This window comes from Protopterus annectens, chromosome 13.part0, assembly GCF_019279795.1.
Source record: "Protopterus annectens isolate FY-2018-M chromosome 13.part0, PAN1.0, whole genome shotgun sequence".
Taxonomy (NCBI): Eukaryota; Metazoa; Chordata; order Ceratodontiformes; family Protopteridae; genus Protopterus; species Protopterus annectens.
Window position 1 is genome coordinate 515,445,649 of NC_056747.1, and position 23,360 is coordinate 515,469,008.

At 41.1% G+C, this 23,360-nt stretch overlaps 1 protein-coding gene across 2 annotated transcripts in view; it reads left to right on the top strand.

Moving 5' to 3' along the window:
• Positions 1–554: 554 nt before the first annotated feature.
• CLIP2 (CAP-Gly domain containing linker protein 2) overlaps positions 555–23,360 on the top strand; it is a 1,185,433-nt gene continuing 1,162,627 nt past the window's right edge. For both annotated transcript variants that reach the window (XM_044054144.1, XM_044054145.1), the window contains exon 1: positions 555–1,031. The gene's annotated coding sequence lies outside the window, so the exon portion shown is untranslated. The remainder of the gene's footprint in view (positions 1,032–23,360) is intronic.

Sequence of the window (23,360 nt, forward strand, 5' to 3'; positions counted from 1 at the left end):
AAATCTAAGCGTTGGCTATAGATATATGCTGCTAGTTTTGACAACTCTTAAGGTTTGTAAATAAAATGCTACTTTTAACCCTTGTGAAAACAATCACCAGAATATCCCTCCCACATGCAGCTATGTTGTTTATAAAACTGTTTAAAAATTATATTGCACAAACATTTATCTGCTTATATAGGTGAGAAAGAAGCATATATGACAACTGTTCTTAGCTGATACTGAAACATTTCATTACATTTTAATTTGAAAGAGAATGTTACTGGTCACTGCCGCTGCTGACCTGAATGACAGGCATGCTATAAGATACAAGAGCAATCTTTTTTTTAAATGTCTGGTTATCAGCTTTCAAAGTAGATAATCACAAAAATTAGTCCTTGTCACCTCTGCATGCCTCCCTCATCAGGTTCTTACAAACTTCAGAGCAGGAAACGCAATATTTGCATTGTGTGGCTTCACAAAAACAGCTGGAGTGTCCCTCCTCCCCCCCAGTCTTCCAGCTTCCCTTTTGTTTCTTCTATTCAGTGGCTCTCTGTGCAGAGCTAGGGCTGCTTAGAGCAACCTCCCACCCCCAGTGGCAAGCAGCCAAACAGCCCTTCACTGACTGGCTAAGAATTGAGCCGTTGAGCTATCCCAAAGGGATCCTGAAAGCAGTTACGTTACAGAGCTCTGTAAATCAAGCTTCTGCTTTTGCTTGCTTGACCATCTCTGACACACTTCCGTGTGCCTTACTAGTACTGATCAAACCTGTCTCTTCATTCCTGGAATACTGCTAATATCAGAACAATCATACAATACCAGCAGTCTCAGCAGTGTACCTAATTGTGCGGAATATTCCTCCTGGCTACCGTAGCTGTTTTCTCACTGCATCCTTTTTTCAAAGATCAGACTTTGTTTTTTGCTCAGCATCTCCAGCTTAAGGGAGTGGCATACTAGAGAAGCGAGTTTACATCTTTGCATAGCAGGCTGGTCACAGGGAAGGAGTCTTTGCTGATCCTGTTACAAGCTGGATGCTTTGATGAGAAAGAAAGGTAAGCAGAAGATGCACAAAATGCAGAGGGGGTGGGGCAGAAAAAAAACAATGTGAAATGTACTGCAGATTTCAGTGCAGTAATGTGAAGCTGGCACAGTGTGGGCAGTGAGATACATTGTTCTGTGTCATTCAGTTGGCCATTCAATAAGCTGCACTAGCCTGTTTACCATAAGATCGTCTTACAGATGTCTTCACGTATCACATTATAGTGGGAATCTATAGGCCAGTGAAATATAAAGGCCATAAGAGCTGCATATATTCGTATTCATTTGGCAGAGACTGATGTGTATTTTCTGACACTGTAAGGTTACTTTAGAGGGGCACATCCCTAGCAATATTGAGACCCATTTATTACTTGTTTTTTTTTTTTTCTCGTGCATCCTCACCACACCCCTTCCACCACATGATGACATATGAAGGGTCTGTTTTGTTAGTATGGTAGTCTTATATTGTGGAGGTGGATGGAGTAGGAGGCTGTATAAGTTTCATTTGGAAGCGTTTTGAATGAGTACATGTCTCTAAGATGCAGTTTTTCTTGCTATTTAGAATACAGCATGGAGATGGAAGACTGTCACAAGCAGTAATGGTGTAAGGGACTATTCCTGTGACCATGCGACTCTGCATTACATTACTTTGTCACACAAGTGACCTCATGCTGGATTGGCTTCATTCTCTAAAGAGCAACCACGTAAACAGTGCTTTATTGCTGTAGAATATACCTCTTGTGGCCAGCCAGCCAATAAAACCACTGCCTGTCTTTCTGAATTACTGAAGTATTTGTTTTTATCATTGTTTCATATGGTTAAGGTAAAGACAGGTAAAAAAGGCAGGCTGTGCTGAACTCTGTGTGTGCACCACTAGTATTACTTAAGCAGTTTTAAACAGCATGTGTAAGGATTTAATAAATGTCTCTTTGCCTGTACTTTCCTTTGTTTTTTGTGACTGGTTGCGGTAAAAAAAATACCAGTCCTTATACTAAACTTATAAGATCCTACCATGTACTTGGCTTATTGTGTTGAGAAATAATAGGTTTCCTCTACCAAGAACCACCACATTCTTAGTTTAATACCATTCAGTAAGAGTATGTCATCCCCTTTGTCTTTGACATATACTACCCTTATGTTACTAGTATTAATATCATATGCATTTTTTGTAATTTATGGTGTTTATTTTTGTAAATAGGTTAATAAAGCTGGTACAGCTTACAAATATATTAAATTCTTTTCCAGTAGGTATATGCCAATTAGGTGGATCCAGATGTCCAGTTATACTTTATACTGCAGCTCATTACACAGTTTTGTCGGTCTGTGCATGTCCTCCATAACAAGCTTTGGTATAGTACAGGGTTAAAGTAACAAGCTTCAAATGATCTATAACTTCTGAAAACCTGAATTTCATGCCCATTGTCTTTCTCCATATGCATATAGTGTGAACTTAGGAAGTCATTTAACCAAATCAGTACTCCTGGGTCACCCCTGGAGAAGATGGTTTTGTCAGATGAGTTTTTTGTTATTAAGAAAGACAGTTAGGCTGTCTGCTTTTTGTACTTACTTCCTTTCTTTCTTTTTTGTAGTACCCCACATGAGTTTCTGTCCAAGCTGTACCTCTTATTCCACCTATGAAACCCCTTATCTAGTCCCATTGTAAAGGTTTTGCATCTTTTGCTTCACACGTGCAAAACTACCTCTGGATTTATTTGTCATAGCAGTGGTCATTTATAAGTCATCCCTACATTTTGAGAGAATGCTAGCCTCATGTCATAAAAGACAGTAGTAGACTGCCCTGCTGGCATATGTACTGCTGGTTTCTCCACAGGACACAGTTCAAAAGTGCTAAATTTCCTTTAACTTAAAGCTAGCACAAAGATGAGGAATGTGATCATGCAGTGAAGTTTAAAGTGTGATGTATAGAATAATTTCTTTGTGGAAAGAGCTGCCTAAACCTAGTAAAGACTATCACTTAAAGAAGACTAGAGCAATGTGGTATTTCTGAGTGTGCACTGGAAAAAGAAATGAGAATGCTAGACATGAAGCATGAGACCGGAAGACATAATAAAAGCCAGATGAAGAACTGTGAAGACAGAACTAAATATGGAAAACATCTGGCAGAAATAAAATGGACTAGACAGTCTTTTCTGTTATCAAAATCTATTTTTATTATTCTAAAACTTGAATATTGTTTGTACTTTACTTATCTTATGTAGTAAAACTCAAATCTATTAATTTGTATGTGTATTTGTAGAAATCCATGTGTACCTCGTCACAGCACATCCCTATAACAAGGTTAACTGTTGTCAGCTAGTTTTTAGATTGTGACATTACAGCAGGAAGTGCATTCCCCTGTTGTGATGCTGTAGTAAGACATACTGCCATTTGTTATAACAAGCACAGCTACATAGCAGTAGCATATGTCACCACCACTTACCACTCATGTGGAGGCAGTACATTAAGATTCCCAGTCGTGGGGTAACCCATATTGTGGTATACAATAAAATAAACCATGTTCTGCTGTCAGTAAGTCAGTAACATTGCATCACTGTGCACTCACTATCTGCTGACAGACAGCCAGTATAAATACATACAGCAAGATGCACCACCACTGTATGCCATCTCACAGGTGGCATTACTGCCTTAAAATGTGTCACTATATATCATCATTCACTTATCCATTGGCAGTACAGGATGGTTAATCACCACATGTGCCACCATTTTGGTAGGATTAGATCAGGATGTTTCTCCTGTGATCATTGAGCTAGTGTACTATTACACAGTATGCTGTAACCTCTAACTACAGCTGATGATCAGATTACAGCAGCATGTACAGCAGTCGGTCACCAAGGTAAGACCTTGATCCCAGCTTCTGATCTATCCCTAATTGTGTGCCACTTCCAAGGTTCTAATCACTTTTCATATGAGCAAGTTGTACAGTTTGAATACGCCTTTATGTCTGTGCTTTGGCATAGCTACAGTCAGCATTTTCATAGCATCCTCAGCACCACTGCCATTCTGAAAAACATACTTCATACTTGAATGAATGCCTTTGAATATTGCACCTCAGGCAGTCTTATGAAGTGGAGATAATGGAAAGCATAGATAGGCATCCTTGCATATCAAATAATATCACAGACATTTTCAACTGCAAAAACTGTCTTCATCTTATTGTGGCAGAAGAAACTTAATTCAGTACATATGGTCTGCTATGGTCTCCTACTACATAAAGATAGATCTCTTAGCACCTTATCTCTTCTGTTGGAACAGTCTGAGTTTTGGCATACATTTGCAGTCTAATGCTGGAATAGACAGAAAAAGGCCAAAGTATCAATTCAGTAGAGAAATGAATGAAATGCATCCTGCTTCTTAGCTGGCTTCTGTGAGAGACTGAATAGCATTTACAGAGTCTGAAAAACATATAATGAAGAGAAGCAGCTCCTCAGGATATGCATATTGGCACACATGTGCATGCTTGCAGTGCCATATTTATGGAATAAAGGTCATTAGTGGAAGCTGGGATGATATTAAATTGTGAACTACTGCACACTGTCCACATACTTTCCAGTAGTTCTGCAATTCCATTCAGTCATTTTACATCTCTACGTATTTCTAACCTTACATGCCACGGTGGTACGGCGGTAGCGTTGTTACCTCACAGCAAGAGGTCCTCCTGTTCGATTCTCGGCTGGGCCTGGAAGTGCCTTCTGTGTGGAGTCTGCATGTCCTCCCTGCGGTTGGGTAGAGTTCGAAAGACATGCGTGCGTAAATGGGCGTGCCTTCATTGAAGGTTGGGCGTCGAGCTGGCACCTCGGCGTTTCGTAAAAATCTACTGCCAGTCTTTAGCAGACCGGAGTTCCACTGTGGCAACCCCTTACCGAGAAAAGCCGAAAGACAAACAACAACAACAACATTGTATAGTAGTTAGTGGGTATAACAAATCACTTCATCATATGCTAGAAACTTGCAGCAAGAACTAGAAAATACTCTAGTAAGCCCAATCTACAAGCAGAGGAAGATTAGGGTCTACTCAGTAAAACAAGTCTTATTTCACATCCGATGGCAACTAAACTCATCTGTGGGAAATCTTTTGGAGCCACGCAGCAATGGTATGGGTGGACATGGAGTTTACTAATGCTGACACAATTCCATTATATCTTTAGTTTGTTTATTAATCAGTTGATTGATTTTGAAATGTGTTTTAAGCCTCACTGAGACCATAGTACAGTTTCAGGGGAGACAAGAGGTGTTAAAAGTCCATGTTTAGAACAAGGGCAAATACAAACACTTAAGCACCTGTACAGCATTTTTCAACTTTATTAGAACATAAACAGGTAATTATACAGGTAATAAATTACAAGCATAGGTCATGACACATTACCTTAGAGGTCCCACAAATAGCATGGAATATTTGGAAACCTAATAACTGCAGCTGCAACTCATTGGAATACTGAATTTGACAGGTGTTTTTCTCCTTTTTCCTTTGGGTTGTGTAGCTTAGAGTTGGTTTATGTAAGTTTGTTGTGGGTGTGTATGTGAGTGTAGGGGGCAACTACATTAGAATTTTTATCAAGGGAGGAAAAACACACTTGAGTTGTGTCTGTGATGATCTAGGAATCCAGAATATTTAGAGCAAGATGTTGTGTCCCTGGGGTAAGTACTATACTAGTTAAGAATGTACCTATTTGTGGATGAGGGGTGAGGTCTTAAAAAATAAATAAAAAAGAAAGAAAACATATAGGTACAATTCAGTTTTCTATGTGTAAACAATATGAACCAGATTCTAAAAGAGTTGCTCTCAGTGTAAGTCTGCCCTGATTGCAAAAGACTTGCTCTCAGTGTAAGTGACTCACTTCAGTGTAAGACCTATCAATAAACAGGCTTACTACAGGGGCCAGATTCCGAAACCCTTGCTCTCAGCCTGCTGTCAGTGTAAGTGGTCACTTACACTGAGAGCAAGTCTTTTGTAATCAAGGCCTATATGTTTTTTCACTATCTCTTTTGAATAGCCTTAGCAATTATTTGTGTTTGCAGAATTCCAGGAAGAGAGAAATGTTGTAGCCTTAGTCCTTGTGTCAACTCTCACCAATGCTCTCCAATATGAATTCTTTATATAAATTGCCATAGATTTACTTGATGCGAGGAATTTTATACTTTTTATATTTGCGGGCCGAAACATCATCTTGGCTTATTAATTTTTGACTCAACCTCATGTTTGCGCAATACTTGACTGTATAATTCTTGCCCACCATTTTTGCACTGAGTTATGGCTGTAGAGGATTAAACAGCCTGCTAGTATGTCAGTCTGCCTATGAAAAACTAATAAACAAAATGAATAAACAGCACATAAGAGAATATAGTTTACTCCTTTTATGAAGTCATAGTCCTCTTTGTGACATCTAAATCTGTTGCCCTTAGAATAGCTGTAATGTGACATGCACTGCATTATGATTGCAGGTAGGGAGTAAGGAATAATTTATGTTAAATATTCTCCTAATGTGACAAACTGAATTGTAATGTTTTGGTGATATTGTGCAGAAGATGCCATCACTTGTTTAAGGCCCTTGTATTTTACCTTCAATAAGTACAACACCATGTAGGGACTCGGACTGCATCTAACCAACCAACCTACACTGCTCTGTGTAGTGCTAAAAGTCCATCATGATTAATTAGTCCTGAATGTGACACAGCACAGGACGTTTGAAATGTGCACAATTTCTTTACACTTCAGATCCTCACATTAGCATCAGCAGGTTTATCCAGCTGATCTGCCCCATAGTCAGCCAGATCTGCGCCCAGCTGAGGCCCTATTTTGTCTTGTACTGGTGTATAAACAGTGAATGCTTTCCTTTCTTGTGCTGGATGTTTTTGAGTAGGTTCTCCACATTAGGACTTAAAGACAAGACTCCAGTAAGCAGCAGGATAAAGAGCACTGGCTTCAGCACAGAGTTTATGGCCTAATGTTAAAGCTGGACATCCTGTATACTGTCACACTGATAGAAGGGCAGACTACCTGTGGCAAGCTCTTCCTTGCTATGTTCTTTACAAAATGGCAACCAGAGACACTTGCTGCAAAATATTTCTTCTCTGAAATTCAAGAACAATGTAATTGCTGAGATCAGGCAAATATTTGCTAATTACCGCTAATTTTATTCAGTCTCCAGAATTTTGACTTCATTTTCTGGATGAATAAATCTGTTTTTAGTAAAAAGTAATAGGGGGCATGAAGAGCATAACAAAATGGTACATTGTGATATTCCTGTGCTGTGACGTTTTCAGAGCTAATCATGATGAACCCATTACACTAGAGATTGCATGTATTTGTGTATGTGTTTGACAAGATACAGTGTGAGACATTTTAGTACAAAGAGTTAAGGCTTTCATCTGCTAATGAGCCTTACTTTGTAGTCCTGTATTTGATTCCCTCAATATCCTTTTGCCTTCTGTGTAATTTTGAGCAAATCACTTAACCAGTGTTCCCAGGTCACACCTGTAAAGAGGCATTTATGCCTAGTGAGTCTGTACAGCTAACAGTAAGTACAAAAAAGTGCTTGAACTCATATACTGTAATGAAAAGAAACAGGTAATAGATTGTCAGTAAATGCTAGTCTGAGCAAAACAGTAAATAAGCACACAATATGTAATTTAGCAAATATAAAAAGAACCATAATAGATTCTTAAAGCAAGACAAAATGTATAGCAACATGCATATACTTGAAGGTACCAGGATAGTATTGTTTTAATCATAGCACTTTTAAAGCAGGTAATAGTGTGAAATCAAGCTAAAATAAGAATAACTGGAATGTGATTGATGGCATATGTTTCAGTTATATGGTTTGTCAGTCTAGGGGAAGTTCATTGCACAAGAAATTTTGTGAGTGGTCCTTCTGAGACCATGTCAAACAGCAATAAATGCATGGGTTTTCTTATTTGATTGGGCAGTGTGTTTCTGCACGTGGGAGCAGAGTAGCTAAAGGATGTGGGAACCCCCTGAACTATTACAGGCTGTAGTAGGTAAGTTTGTTAATTCCACTGACCTGATGTACTTGGAGCGTTGAGTTAGGATAAAAGAATATTCAGTCTGTGTTCTACCAAGCTACTTTGAAGCAGTGTTGAAAATTCACTGCAGTGTCTTATATTTATCATGAGCAAAAAATTGATTGTATGAGATTTCAGCATTGTTTTGAAGCACTTCTGAGACTTATATCCTATTACAGAGTTGTTTGGGCTGACATAATTCTGCCACCTACTAGAAAAGGCAAAACTTATGACAGAAATATAACTGGATATAACAGATTGTACGTGATAATACTTTTGCTGTTGGAGACTCACTGTGAGAAGTGAGACCCAGTCAGAAACATCAAACTACATAACTCAGTGTTAGACCTTTAAATTGTCTTTAAAGACCGCTATGCCTTCTGTGCCAAATAAAATGGAAGCTGTGCCTCCCATATCCCTAGCTACTTATACATACTAACTGTGAGAGTGTTGTTCCTCAGAGAAGGGAGAATACATATTGCAAGATAACATAAAATCAGACATATATTTCCCCCACATTTGTATTTTAGTTCTGCAAGTCATAGAAAAAGCTATGGACTGCAGAATTTCAGGAGGCATTACTGCTGGACATTATGGTTGGCACCATCAGTGACTACTTGTAGCATTTGCTGTTTGGTGTCATGGTAAGATCTAGAATAGACATCATTACTTCTCCCCAGAAATGTCAAGAGGCTTGATGCCAAGAGTTAAACTACATACTTGTGCAACTAGGCTGGACTTCTGTTTTCACTCTTCTTTTGAACTTTGCTGATAAATATGTTATCTCTGCCTTTCTACACCCCCCCCCCAAATGACTTTGTTACTAAAAGAGAATTTCAGTTCAGATCTATATTCTTTGCCTTTGTCCACAGGCGATTAAGCTACAGATGTTCATTTGAAACAAACTGTAATATCAGTATAGCAAAAGCAAGAAACTGCTTTAATCTCTATAGAGTATCCAGGTATTGCACCAAGTCGATCCTGTTTAATAACAAAATAGAGTACTTTACAGCCTACCGAAGCAATAACAAAAATGTTCAGAAACTATTATGCACTGGTAAATCAGTCTATTTCCATTCCCCTACTGTATTCTGCTGAATTAGATGAACAATAAACCATATCCATAAGATATTAACTAAATTAAAAACATACATGCACAAGTTAAAGAGGTTAAGCATTAGGTTGTAAGTTAACTTAAAACTAGATGAAATAAATTAGTCTTATGAGATTTCAAGAGACTGTTTCTTTTCTTTTGATCCCTTTGGACCTCATGTACATGGGCCTAGACCCCAGTGCTCCACATCCAAATAAATTAGTCTTATGAGATTTCAAGAGACTGTTTCTTTTCTTTTGATCCCTTTGGACCTCATGTACATGGGCCTAGACCCCAGTGCTCCACATCCACAGCAGGTTACAGCATTTCTCCTACCCACCCAGACTTATTCCAGTATTACTGGGACCATTTGTGGAGCCTAAGGGCATCCTGGGGGCTCGTCTCATCTGTTGGGGGTATTTTCTTTGTTTTATGCCCTATGCACGCTATTTTCCTGCCTCTCCGCTCATTGACTGCATCTGAGGACAGCTGTCCTCTTTTGGATCATGCCTCCCTTAGACAGCTTATCAATGAGCTCTCTTCCACCCAGGATAGGTATGTTCATTCTGTGTAAGAGGGAGCAAGAGAAGCATGCCAGTCCCTTTCTTGACTCTGTCAGCTGCCAGAGCCACTAATCAAACCTGTGGTTGGCTGGGCCATAGTCAGGGCTTTATCCCTCTATGCCACAGGATTGGCTTTAAAGAAACTGAGTGTTGAGGTTCCCTGAAGCCATCCAGGTAGTAAATTCCAGAGGTATGGGGAAAAAAAGTTCCAGAGAGTTCAAGGTGTTGCCGGTTTGGAACCAGCAGCAGTAGTCCCTAGGTGGTAAAGTGGAGAATGCAGTCAGGGCAGTATAACAGAAGCAGCTTTTTCAGTTGAAGGTTGTTATACAGGCTTAAATAAACAAGCAGTAGAAATTTATAGATGGTATAAGATTGGATCAGCAGCCATTGAAGACACCAAAGAACCAGAGTGATGTAATAGCAGTGAGATGTAACTTATTATCTGGACAACAAAGTTTTGTATGAGCTGCAGTCGAATTGATAGTTTGGAAGTTCAAAGCATAGTAATTGCAGTAATGCTGATCTAAAGAAACCAGGATGAGCATATCCATAGCCAGGTCCTCCAAGGGTGCTTGATCTAGGACATGTTCCATCAAGGAAAGCAAGCAGATTTTACTACATATGACTCTCAGTCCTTGAGTGTCAGTCTTCCATCAAGGGTAACCCTGAGATTATGCACCTAGGACATAAATTTAAACATCTCACTCCCATAGAGTGTGCAGGCAGTTTGGTGATAAATAATAGATTTCATGACACAGGCAATCAATAGACCTGGCAACTGTTTGGGTTGTAATGAATTTGAGACAATTGTTAGAAATCCAGTAGTGAATGTAGTTGTGGCTGACTTCAGGGGAATCCAGAGATGACCAGGAGTCCTAAGGCAAAGTGAGGTGTAGCTGTGTGTCATCAACACAAAAGTGATGTTGCAGTCCTTTCTTCTAATAAGCTCTCCCAGGGGCAGCAAGCACATAGTGAAAAATGGGGCAGAGGATGGAACCTTGTAATATGTAGCAGTTCAGAGGGAAATGTGAGGAGGAGTTGATACCAGAAACAATTTTCTGTGAGTGTCCTAAGAATTAAAAGGTAAACCACTCCAGGTCAGTTCATGTGACATCTCAGTAGCTTACTAAACATTTCAAAAAGATCCCATAGCCAACAATGTCACACCCTCTGTTAGATGAAGGGTGACAAAAACTGCATAAATCCACTAATCTCATAGCACGACTAGATAGCAGATCCTGGTAAATGCTATCCCAGTACAACAGTTCTTTAAAAAGTGAATTAGGTAGCACATAAACCACCAATTCCAAAAACTTTGCTGACAAAAGTCAGAAAATAGGCTAGCATTTCTCAAATTCATCAGAGTATAGAAATGGCCTTTTAAGATCTGGGGTAACTAATATGTCCTTAAGATATACTAGAAAGACACCTGACTCCACAGAGGAATATAAGATCTTGTACATTACAGTTCATACAACCTCCAGACGATATATGGCTAATGTGAGTGGGTCAGAGGCCAAATTGGCAGTTTTTTTGATGCGTACTTGAAGTTAAGGAAACACATACATAGTAATCAGGCATGTCATACTCAGACTACTGCCTAATAGTATCCCTTAATGGATCACTGCCCTCCCCAGGAGTACCACTTGCATAAAACTGCATCCATTGGAGGCAAGGTTAACTGCAAATAACCTAGTGAGGAGCTTGCATTCTTCTGAAAGAATTCTGTGGGTGGCAAGACAGACCAGGCTGCACAACCACCCATAACAGGTCTGCTTGTCAGTTGGCCACAGGAGAAATTTTCATGAATAGAAAATGGATAACCATTTAAAATGTTTGAACCCACTGGAACAAGACTCGAAATACAGAGACTGAATGGCTGAAAGATCGGACTTACACACACTAAGTCCAAGATAATATTTCTCTAAATATTCCCCTTTCTCTGAGGTATGACTCTCTCAAGAGTTGGTATATATAAGTTTGGGGGTGGGGGGTGCAGGGGGGGTTGTCCTCTTGCAAAAAGAAGTTTAAAGGAGAAGAGCAATTTTCGAGATTCGCTCTTCTCCTGTATTTTCAGTCTTTATTTTCAGCTTAGCAGCACTCAGCATTTTGAGTGCCGACATTTCAGTAGGGAGCCCAGGAAATGTTTTTTTTATTTTTACTGCTGCAGTAGGCTATGGGGTAGTGTCCTGCCAAGGATACAGCACCCAGCCAGCTTGCCCTTCTATCTCACTCACTCTGACAGCTGGTAGGATGCACTGTTTTTGAAGGAAAGTATGTCAGCAACCAGAGTGAGACAAATTTTCTGTATTTTCCTGCCACATCAAGGAGAAGCAACTGTCTGGCTCCAGAGGAGCAGCAGTCAGTCAAAACCTTCTTGCCTAACAGATAGGATCCCTTTTGAGGACCCCTTCCTCGCTTAAATATTTTTATTGAATATTTGTGGTATTACTTCTGATCTACCTTACTTTATTAAAAAAAAAATTGCCATTTGTGGTATTCTACTTTAAGAATACCAGCTTCTGTCAGGGATTTTATATACATAGCTTATTTTTCAGTTTTGTTTGTAAAACTATGATTTTATAAAAAAAAGTATTAAGTATTTGGATTGTGCTTTTACAGAATTAGGGTGTTTTCTCATTTCTGAGGTAATAAATATTCTGTGATATTTCTGACTAATAAGGTCTGGTGGCAATTTTCAGTGTATTGCTTAATCTTGCTAGTTTGGGGAAGGAAAGTGTGCTTGGTGCTTACTAGTGAATAGGTGAACCTTCATCTAATGTTACCGAGGTTGCTGTACAGGTAATCATGATTCTTCTATGGCTACTTCTTGGATAATGTTCCTGCTCCTGCTTCTTGCACTCCACTTTTACCTAAAAAGAAAAAAAAAAATCAAGTAAAATTATTCCCTTACCCTATGGTTAGTAACTCTGGCATGGCCAAAGATGGTTCCAAAGACTACTTATCTATTGCCACAACTCCCTCTGGTAGAACTGTAACGGACAGTATGGACTCCTCAGGGGCTGTTCCAGTACCTGTTACGGGTATGGGAGAACCAAACATGGCCGGACCATGGAACCTCTTGCCAAGAACAGAAGGGTGTCCCTTGACCATTCTCCCGGTAGGGATATTCCTAGAAAAAAACGAAACTAAAATGTTATTACTAGGCAGATTATCAGGTTGTTTCTGTATATAAATCAGATGTTATATCTTTGGCTATGAGTTTTTTTTTTCCAGTCAGTCATTTCTGGGAGCTGTTTGCCTTTTCACAGTTCTAGTGCAGGTATTGCCAGACAGCAGTATATGTTTTCAGAGGATGAGAATTCTGATAGAGACAGGGTCAATTCTTCTCAGGAATCCATCGCCAAGAACTCCTGACACTTTATGCAGGGAACCTGAAGTTAATCCTGGGCAAGTTGTTTCCTTTGCTGAGACTATTGTTAGACTAAGTGATGCTTTTGCTTAAGAGCAAACGTGGCTTCTCCAGAAATTGGAATATTTTATGATCTGTTAGAGGATGAGGTTCTTAATTCTGCACCTATTCCTCTCATTTTGCCAGCTCTTGAAGACAATTTTAAAGATGTGTGCAAGGCTTCTAACTCACTGGCTGCAGTTCCAAAGAAAAGCTGAGAAGCAGTGTAGGGTGTCTCCATACTATAAATGTAGTAATTCCAGCAGCAAGAGCTAAGAAGAAATCTTTGGCTGTAACCCAGTACCCTTTGATAAGGGGGGCAAGTAGTTAGACAAACAATGTAAGAGACTGTTTGCTTCTCCTATGTTAGCCTCCAAGATCTTGAATTATCGAGGCTATATGTGGAAGTGTGTGTTAAAATGTGCTTAAAGGTAGGAAGAATTTGCTGCTTCATTGTCTCCAGAAGATAGGTGATATTTTAATCGGATTGTTTATAACTTGACTCACATTTCTAAACATACACTGAGACGTGTGCATGATTGTGCTGACACTGTGTCTAGACAGGATCTTCTGCTTCTTCTGTTGTGCAGAGATTTTGTTTAGTTCGATAGTTAGAATTTTTGTGATAATTTGAAGTCTGAAACTCTTCATTCTACATTTAGCCTGCATCTGTTATTTGGGCCTACAGTACACAGATCCTGAAACAATTGAATGACAGAGGTAAATTGATGCATAGAGTCACTAAGATTTTTTAAGGTACCCAGGTTCTACCCTAACAAGACCACCTCTCATTCCTTTATAGAGGGCAAAACAAACAGAAATCTGAGCCTAAAAACAAACATGCCCCCCAAAAGAAAATGGCAGGAGGTTATCTCTTCCAAACCAAATAGAAATAACTTTCCCAAAAAGAGTCAAGCTCCTAATATTGAATGGCTGTCATTTATCTGATCACCTTACCCACACCTCCTGCCCCAGTTTCCCTAAATCAATCACATCGACTGACCCTCAGCCCCTTAGTCTGAGGTCAGACTGTTTCAGATAAATATATTTGAAGGTGATTCTGGAAGGATTCACTTGGCAGCGGGTGGACTCTCCTCTTCCTTTGAGAGGAATTCCTTCACATCCACAAAACTAGACAGACCTGTTTCTACCAGTGATGCAACATGTGTTAGAAGCAGGGGTCATAGAACCAGTACCTGCAAATCACAGAGGTCGGGCTTTTTATTCCAGGATATTTTTGGTTCCAGAGAAGAAGCACACATGGAGACCTGTGCTAGATCTGTCTTTTGTCAACCTATATGTGAAAGATCCAAAATTCAAGATGGTGGCCCTACAGTCAGTGCTTGCACTATTTATCAAAGATGATTACTGTATTCATTGCTCACAGTTTCAGGACATTTCTAAAGTTTGCTGTATCTAGATCACATTTTCAGTACTCTGCATTACCATTTGGGCTCTTCACTGCACCTCAAGTATTCACATAGTGCTTAGACCCAGTGGTGGCTCACTGCAGACTGCAGGGCATCCACATTTTTCATTATTTATATGATTTGCTTATTTCTGCAGAGTCTTCTCCCAGATGTTTGAAGTCCATAATGAAGGTGTCCAACCTCCTGTCACATCTGGGATTTCACCTGACTCTAAAAACTTCTTCTCTCACACCTTGTCAAAAAATTGTTTTTGGTTTGTCTGATAGATACACTCAAGTAGAAGGCCATCCTCCTAAAAGAAAAGGTAATAGCTTACTAGCAGATATTTCAGAGTTTTTCTGGATAACTTCAGGCTCCTGCAAGAGAATTTCTCAGGATTTTAGGCCTCGTGGCATCCATGATCCTTATGATACCACTTGCCAAATCAGACATGATCAAAATCCAATGGTACCTAAAGAGTTCTTGAAGAAATCACCTATACCCCTTGTACTTTCAGATACCCATGCTTGGGTTTGTAAGGCAAGAATTGCAGTGGGGGAGGGACTAAATATCTGTCAATCCAGGACTCTGTTTCTCTCTTCCAACCCTATTTCAGTGTGTCCAGCCAGAGTCTTCATATTATGCTTGGGGTGCAGTTTCCATGGGAACGTTACAAGGTCTGTGGAACTCTTTGGATATTCCAAACACATAAACATCAAATAAATGCTAGCAGTGATTTACCCTTTGAAATCTCTACACAGTTTATGGGCTCTAGGTCCTTTACATGTGGTTACAGACAACATTGCAGTGATGTGGTATCTCAGCAAACAAAGGGGTACAAGGTCATACAATCTTTGCCAGTTGACCGTGATGGCTTGGGAGTTGGTTTTTGGCATTCTACATGTTGTTAGAGCAAAACATTGTGGCAGACAGACTCGACAGATCCTAGATAAACCCTCATGGGAGGAAACTCAATGCAGGCATGTTCCAAGACTTGATCCAGATGTGGGGTACATCTCAAGTAGCGCTGTTCATGTCCTTACACAACAGATAAGAAAAATTGTTTTTGAAATGTACTTGCAGCCAAGCATGTAGAACAGATGGTCTGTCATTCCCTTGTTTGGGAATGTTCCTGTATATGTCTGTACCCTATCCAATGGTTTCCAAGGAACTTTTAAAGATTCAGAAAGATTTATCAAAAATCATTGTAGTGACTCCCTTTTGGCCCAGTCAAAATTAGTTCTCCCTTCATATATAATTGACCAAGGGTAATTACCACAAGCTTCCTCACAGACTGGATCTACTTGCACAGCACAAGGGGAATTTGATGCACCCCAACATGAATCAACATGCAAACTGACCATCCGGATAATTTAGTCTTAATACCTTTTAGGCACTTTTTTTTTTTTTTATAAGAATGTGCATCAAGTACTAAAGGACATAAGAAAACCTGCTGCTAAAAAGTGTAAACATACTGGACAATATTAAAATACAACCAAACACCCTAATACTGGGTGATTTCAACTACCCTGCCATTAACTGGGAAAACTACTCAGGTACCAACACTTTTTCCCAACGGTTCTTGGAATTCATAAATTCCAGCACCCTGGATCAACTAATCCATTTTCCCACCAGGGGCTCCAGTATCCTTGACCTGGTCATTACCAACATGGGAGATAGATGCTCCACACCAGTGGTCACCCCCACACTGGTTAGGTTTGACCATAAACAAATCACCCTTGACATCCACATCCCACCCCCACCCCAGTAAGGAAACCACCGTAAAAAATTTCTCCAAATCCATCTTCATGCTACTCAAGTCAGAAGTGACAAACTTTGACACCCATGCAGATGGGAGCTGAAAGTTCGACTGCTGAATCCTACACTAAGGCACTGTACAAGCATATCCACTCGTGCATGAATCGTGCCATCCCAAATAGAACCAAGACGCTCTTCTCCAGAAAAAGGAAGCCAATCTGGTGGTCCCCTGCCAAAAACAAACTATACAACAGAAAAAAGAAACTGTTACAGAAAAAGAGGAAAACCCCAGGATGCAAAAAACTCCCTTACCAGCCTCGGTAAGAAGCTGAGATCCCTCATAAAATCCTCCAAAGCTAGTTACGAAAATAAAATTGCCAAAGATTCCAAAGACAACCACAAGGTATTCTATAGTTATGTCAAGAATCTAAATGGCAATGCTCAGATATGCTCTGAGCTACAACAGAATGGCATTAAATATACTGATCCCAAGGATATTGCCAGTATCCTGGCAGATCGATTTAGTGCAAACTTCACCCCCCCTCTCACCCCCTAAAGGGCCCATCTCAGTACCAAAAGATTGCCAAATTCTGGTAATCACGTCCACACAGGTAGAAACTGCACTCTCCAAAGCTAAGAATACAGCATCCATGGGACCAGATGACATCCCGGGCTGTGTAGTACATGAACTACAAAATGAACTGGCACCTCACCTAAGTGTCATGTTTAATCATAGCCTCACCTCAGGCTTCGTGCCCACTGAGTGACGCATAGCTACAGTTATCCCACTCCACAAGAGGGGATCCACCTTGGATCCTGGGAACTACTGTCCCATCTGTCTGACGAACCTGATCTGCAAAGGCATGGAACGCATTATCATGGAACTTATAAACAAAGACATTGGCAACCTTCAAACACTGGACCCCACCCAGTTTGAGTTCGTGAAGGGCCGATCTTGTCTCCTGAACCTGATTGACTTCTTTGAATCAGTCTCCAGAGCTGTGGACGAGGGTAAGGCGGTCCACACAGCCTATCTGGACCTTGCCAATGCCTTCGACACCATCCCCTACTCTGGAAACATTGATAAACTTACTAAGCTGGGTATAAATCCCTATGTCACTCGATGGGTTGCCAACTGGCTTACTGACAGATCCCAGACTGTAAAAGTAGCCAACTGCAAATCCAGCCCCAGACAAGTGACAAGTGGAGTACCTCAGGGTTCAGTCCTGGTACTGCTCTTGTTTGGCATCTACTTCTCTGAAATACAGGCCAACACTAAGGGACACTGGCTAACAAAGTTCGCAGATGACTGCAAATGGGGAGGCATTATTGAATCCCCAAATGATGTGTATATTCTACAAAAGGGCCTTACAGAAACAGATGCTTTGTGCCCGAGCCATGGGCTCAAGCTTAATGCCAAGAAATGTATAGTTATCTTCTTTGGAAAAACCAAGTACCCATGAATTGCCACATAGGTGGCAATACACTAAACACTGAAAGTGTGATGAGAGACTTAGGGATACAGGTGGACAGTGGTCTCACCTTCGATAACCACATTGCCACAACAGTCAGGAAATCCTTCTATGTGGCACACCTCATCACTAAGGGCTTTTCATCCAGAAAAAAGGAGGTCATTGTCCCACTGTACTCATCCCTCATTAGACCCCATTATAGAGTACAACACCCCTTTTGGTATGTACCTCACATGACATTTGCAACAGCTGGAAAGGCCGCAGAACTCACTAAAAGAATCACAGACCTAAAGCAGATGCCCTATACTGACCGTCTAAAAAAGACTCCAGCTATACTCTGGCATATTGTCTACTCAGGGGTGATCTCTGCTTAACATACAAGGCTATGTCAAACCCTGAGCTGTTGGACATGCTCCACTTAAAGAAATCCCAATCCCTCAGAGCCACACACTCCAGAGATCTAAACCTTGTCATCACAATGAACAAAACATGCTGGAGGGATAGGTTCCTGATCCAGAGACTCCCCATACTCTGGAATAGACTACCCATACATGTCAAGCAGATCGCCTCCTTGGCGCTCTTCAAAAGGATCCTTGACTATTGGATGGGAGATAGGAAATTCACCCTGGGGATCACGTCAGTTGCCCTGCTAGACAGGTAATAAGATGGTAAGACCCTTTCTGCCATAGGTGTCCGTTATTCTTCCCCTCAATGTGTTTTCTCCTGAAACCAAAAGAGTGGGAAGATATGGTTCAAGAAATCTCAGGGTCCTTTCCGTGACACACAGGACGAGTTCTTCCCCAGAGGCAGAGGGGGAAAACTCACAGGGAAGATGCTCCTTTCAGGGCAGAGGGGGACCGTGTAACCAGGGTTCCAGGGATTCTTCCCCTGGTCAATCCTACCAGCGCTCCTGAAGAACGGCCCAACTCCTTTCCTCTGGAGGTGGTTGGGAGACGTTTTTCCTTGTACCCTTCTGCCTAGCTAACCATCACCACTGATTCTTGGGTACAAAGGATCATAACCAGAGGTTATCATATCCCCTTCGATCTTTGTCCCATCCCTTCAAAAAATCTTCCTGACGTTCCACCCAGTCAAAGGGAAGAAGACACACTAGAGATAGAAAAGCTGCTAAGAAAAAGAGTTATCCAAATAGTCCCTCCAGACCAGATAGCATCCGGATTCTACTCAAGACTATTTTTGGTGCCAAAGAAAACCGGGGACTGGAGACCAATTTTGGATCTCAGTGTATTGAACAAGTTTGTGAGAGTGCAAAAATTCCGGATGGTCACTATACAGTCTATCCTCCCACTTTTGGAAAAAGATGATTGGATGTGCTCTATAGATCTTCAGGATGCGTACTACCACATAAAGGTGGACAGGCCATCAAGAAGATTTCTGCACTTTCGTGCGGGAGCCAGTCACTACCAATTCAGAGTACTGCCCTTCGGACTCTCTACAGCCCCCAGAGTGTTAACAAAGTGCATGGCAGTTGTCACAGCTCACTTGCGACTTCAAGGATTCCAGATGTTTCTATACCTAGACGACTGGCTCATTTCCACCCCCACCAGACATCTACTGGAAAAAGCCCTGGCATACTCTCTCCTCGCTGATCAAAGGCTAGGCATAACCATAAACTGGCAGAAATCCAATCTCACCCCATCTCAGTCGACAGAATTCATAGGGTTTATCTTGGACACAAAAAACTGCAGAGCTGCTATTCCAGAGCACAGAATTTTAAGGATAAAGCAACAACTAATTCCAATCCTTTCAAAGGAAAAATCCACGGCTCACTCAGTTCTACAGCTGTTGGGTTCCATGGCAGCCTCCATCACCGTTGTTCCCCTGGCCAGGTTTCACATGAGGCTTCTACAATGGCTACTGCTCACCCAATGGTATCCTTTTCAGCATCCTCTTTCAGCCATGATTCGAATAACCCACAGGTGCAAACAGGATTTAAATTGGTGGATGACACACAATCTCTCACAATGGTCTCGCCCCTTTTCCCCCCAGCAACCCAAGGCCACAGTGACCACAGATGCCTCCCTGATGGGGTGGGGAGGGCTATGTCAGGGACAGACAGTCCAAGGCGCTTGGTCCCAACTGGAAGCCCATCTGCATATAAATGTTCTATATCTGAGGGGCGTTACTTCTGGCTTTGCAAGCATTCCATCCCCTGCTGCCATCTGGGACAATTGCGATTCAATCAGACAACATGGCGGTGGTCTGGTACATCAACAAGCAAGGTGGAACCAAATCCTACCCCCTTTGTCAAGACGCCATGAGGATATGGCAATGGGTGATGGCTACCAACCGTTTTCTTCTAGCAACACACATTCCCGGGAGTTCCAAGATGATAGCAGACAGACTCAGCAGGTGCATTCTTCAACCTCATGAGTAGTCCCTGAATCCCTTGATAGCGGCGGAGATTTGCCACCGCTGGGGCCGTCCTTGCTGTGACCTCTTTTCATCCCCAACCAACTACAAATGCAGCAACTACTTCGCCTTGATTCCCCCTCCGGGACAGTCACCCAGTGATGCTCTAGTCCACGATTGACCCTCTGGTCTTCTCTATGCATTTCCGCCCTTTCCTCTCATTCCCCAGTTTCTGAAGAAAGCCCGGTTGTTGAAGAGCAAGGTAATCCTCATAGTACCATATTGGCCATGACAGATTTGGTTCCCATTCCTTTGGCCTCACCTACTAGATCGACCATGGATTCGCCATCCAATCCCGGAGTTGATCTCACACCCACAGAACCTGATTCATCTCAACCTGAACAGCCTGAAGATAACGACTTGGCTACTCCAATTCCCTTGATTGCCAGGCAGAATGATCTTTCTTTACCAGTACATGATATTCTCATTGCTTCTCATAAGTCTTCCACTAGAATTACTTATCTGAGCAAGTGGAAAAGATTTACCTGTTGGATGAAAAATAAACAAGTAGACCCCTTTTCAGCACCAGTGTCGATAATACTAGACTATCTGGCCGACCTGTTTCAATCGGGTCTATCGGCCTCTACCATTAGAGTTCATTTGGCTGCAATTTCTAATTTTCATGAGGGTGTCCAAGATTCCTCTCTTATGGTCCCATAAACTGTGCAAGACCTTCATAAAAGGTGTGAATCATCTGAAGCCACCTTTTATAGAACCTGTTCAACCATGGGATTTATTATTAGTTCTACAAGCTCTAACAATGGCACCTTTTGAACCAGCCTCTTCTTGTGACCTCAAGTATTTGTCATGGAAAACCTTGTTTTTGGTCGCTATTACTTCTGACAGACGTATTTCTGAACTTCAAGCTTTATGTATCAAGGCTCCATACTTGAGTTTTCATAGAGATAGAGTGTCTCTGAGAACTAATCTGTCATTTCTGCCTAATGTGATCTCTGAAATGTCCATTAATCAAGCCATTGAATTGCCAGTTTTCTTTCCCAACCATTCAAACAGAGGAGAGTATTGCCTACATAACCTAGATATACACAGGCAAATCCATTTTTACTTAAAAAGGACTAAACCCTTTCATAAATCTGACCAGTTATTTTTGGCCTTTTCTGGATCTAGATTAGGATCGGTTGTTGCTAAGGTCACATTAGCTAGATGGTTGAAGGACTGTGTGACCTTTATTTACACACAACATTATATCTCGTTGCCTACTACCATGAAAGCTCATTCAACAAGGTCGGTGGCAACTTCTGCTGCCTTCCATGCCAGAGCTTCTTTACAGGATAACTGTGCAGCTGCAACTTGGGCTACGCCTCATACCTTCATCAATCATTACAAATTGGATTTGGCCTCCAGGGGAAGAGCATCTTTCGGTTCTGTGGTGCTCAGGAATGTCCTTCCATGAGAGCCTCCCAGGAATAGAGGTAGCTGGGGACTCTGTCCCATGTGTAAGGAATGAACAAGGATTAACAATATCAGATAAAGAAGTTATGTCTTACCATAATGTTCCATCTGTATTGTTGATCCTCATTCAGTCATTACGACCCTCCCTCCTTCCCCCTCCTGTGGTTTTTAGTGGATCTCACCATCCAGTTCTCTTACGTTATTTGACCAGAGGTAGCCTCTACCCTCTTTAACTTGCAAACTCAATCTGAGGTAACAGGGAGAGTGGGATTGTGGGTAAGGGTTTAGCTCGAGAGTTTGAAGCTGACGCGAGCTTGGAGAATGGCCAGCCCGGTTCCGAGCTCGGAACCGATACCCATGTGTAATGACTGAACGAGGATCAACAATACAGATGGAATATTATGGTAAGACATAACTTCTTTTTCCTCCTATCTGTCATTCCCTCTGTCTATTCTGGAGGGCTGTGAGCTTGGTCTGCTTCTCTGCTTCATCTTTGTGGATGACAAATGGGAACACTGTGATTCTGTCAGGATAACAAAGTACATTGATATCTCAGTACTGCTTTCTGCTTCTGGTATGTCAGTTGTGCAGTCAGTGTTTCATCATAGATTTAACTGCTCAAGTCTGGTAGTCCAGCTCTGACGTTAACCTAAGCTTTCTGAGGATAAAATGCATGTTGTTTGGAAATATACCAACTTTGTCTCCACCTGATCCTGACTCTTTCATTACTCACTTGGTTCACTCATTTATTGAAGTGTAATATCTGTATAACTTCTTTGGGATCATCTCAGATAATGAGCTCATGTTTGATCTCCATGTCAAGTCTGTTATTACAAAAAGTGGGGGCTTGGTCTGTTATGTAGGCCAAGTGCTTTGGCTGGATGACTAAACTTCACATCATATTTGTTCAACGCTGAAAAGTTTGACATTAAAGTGCACTTTCCAAGAAAACAGCAGAATTAAAACTGGCTATAATGGTTTTAAAGCATTTGCACACCCTCCAACATGGGGTGTTATACTTCTCCACCTCTACTACCTATATATTTTTACATGAGATCCCAGAATTCTACAGCATAATTAGTATACAAACAAACCTGTTCACACTTCTTAGTCTCAGACATCTATATCAAACTACTGCCTTGCTTCACAGTACCTTCTATTCCAGAAGAGGTAAAACCTATGCTTTCCTACTGTTGAACCTATGCTGCCCACGTAAGTCAGCTTCTCACAAACATCATGCATATATGATGTCGCCTGTAATAAAACTACACATTTTATTGCTAGTATCCATTGCCGATCTTGCCATTGTAAAGCCTTAAGCAACCACATGTAACTTGAATTACCTAACCATTTGGAGACCCAAGTATTAGTGGCATGCAGGCTATTGTACTAAACTAAAGTGGTGCATTTTTTTTAAGAAACTTATCTGGTATGCCCCCTTGATGCCGCTTAACTTCATGTCTAATTAATACATGTCAAGCCATTTCCAGTGGACGAAAGAAAGACAGTCTACTGTATTTACATAGCCCAGCAATGGAGGGGACACCCTGTGCAAATGTAAGAACTTAATTTACTTTTTCTGAGTAGCCAGACAATTGCATAAACTTCATCTGAAAATACAGGAAGTCTCCAAACAAGGGTTCAAACTGATTATCAAAAGTTGTGTATCCAGTAACTGGGCGTATTTGTGGTTAGTTCACCTAGCTAAATCATCTGATGCCTCCTACTTTTCCTTTCTGTTTACCTCAC